Here is a 1,625-nt window from a genome sequence, read left to right as displayed (position 1 = left end):
TATATCTTGCACAAAATATGATTTTATATATATAAGTTTGAGCCCACCAGTTGCTCCACAGGAGTAAGATGAGGCTTTCTGTTCCCTCAAAGACTTAAAAGCCTCAGAAACCCTATACAGGGGTGCTATAAGTTGGAACCAACTTAGCAGCGCTTTGGAACAACAACACAGTATAGATATTGTTATTATTAAGTGCCATCGAGTCATTTCAAACCCATAGTGATCTGTATAAGGTTTCCAAGGAGCAGCTGGTGGGTTTGAACAACTGACTTTGCTGTTAAATGTCCAGTGTTTATCCTACTTTGCCACACCAGGACTGGAGGGAGTGGTGGTGTGCCATCGAGTTGGTTCCAACTCATAGCGATCCTGTATCGGGTTTTCAAGGTTGTAAATCATTATGGGAGCAGAAAGCCTCATCTTTCTGCCACAGAACAACTGGTAGATTCGAACTGCTGACCTTTCAGTTAGCAACCCAATGTCTAACCACTATGATGAACAAATAAATCTGTTCCCCTTCCCAAAGCTTATTTGTAGAGTTCAATGATAAAAAGCAGTCTACATAATTCTTATTGTAATTCATTACAAATATTTTTTGGCAATAATTGCACATGAACAGTAAGGCACTACACTAGCAAGTGTATGCATAATTCAGAATATAAATGTTATCAAGAATTTTAATTAGGACAACCCAAAGAGCAAAAAGTTTGCTATTCAGTTCTCCTCTGCAGCAGACAAGCTTTTTAATGCTTTCTTTCCCCATATTTCTTACAAAATCTGATCATATATGTATATAGCTTTAAATTGAATACTAAATGTAATTCAAATAGTAAAGTAAGCAATACATTTCTATGCCATCTACTAAGAGTGTAATTAATATAGTTCTGATCCATATTTTGTGCAAGATAAGCATCTTATATGTTCAAACTTATCAAAGCCCATTTTAATACATTTTAGATGCTTTAGCTATCTATCAAAGATATTGTTATCATACTCTTAAAATGGTACACACATGATAATTTTAGAATAATGAATAGCCACATAAAATGTTTATACAGATCCATGAACTTAGCCTATTTCTGCTAACAGAGCTGAGTTCTATTTTTCTCATCTATAATAGCAGGAATAAATGATGCTCTACCTGCTTTGCACTGTTAGGATGAAGATCATACATGTGATCTTCAGAACAAATGAAAACAGAACAAATTCTGAGCTGTTATTTATGCTTCTGAGTGCTTCTTGGAATAAGACTGAGACTTGTACACCTAAAATCACACCCTGACCTGGGTAATTTCTGTTCCAACATGTCCTACCTAACTTGCTTCTTTATGGAACTATCTTGGATGTACTTCATTGCATTATGAATCTCTTTGAAAATATGAATAATATAAAACAATATTGCTGTTTATACCAAAAAAACCCAAAAAAAACCCTTAAGTGGGTGATGTTAAAATTAATATAATTAATTAATTAATCATCCCAGAAAACACTATGAATAGCAGTGGAAAACTATTGTTGTTGTTGTTAAGTACCATGGAGTTGGTTCGGACTCATAGTGACCCAGCACAGGGTTTCTGAGGCTGTAAATCTTTATGGGAGCAGAAAGCCTCATCTTTCTCCCTTGGAAC

General features: G+C 35.1%; 1 protein-coding gene across 1 annotated transcript in view; it reads left to right on the top strand.

Annotated features, from left to right (window-relative positions):
- The window catches only part of LAMA2 (laminin, alpha 2), a 747,229-nt gene that overhangs the window by 493,607 nt on the left and 251,997 nt on the right, over positions 1 to 1,625 (top strand). The window lies entirely within an intron of this gene.

This window comes from Chrysochloris asiatica, unplaced genomic scaffold (genome assembly GCF_000296735.1).
Source record: "Chrysochloris asiatica unplaced genomic scaffold, ChrAsi1.0 scaffold00013, whole genome shotgun sequence".
Taxonomy (NCBI): Eukaryota; Metazoa; Chordata; class Mammalia; order Afrosoricida; family Chrysochloridae; genus Chrysochloris; species Chrysochloris asiatica.
The sequence above is the reverse complement of the archived record's forward strand: the minus strand, read 5'-3'. Positions and strand labels throughout refer to the sequence as shown.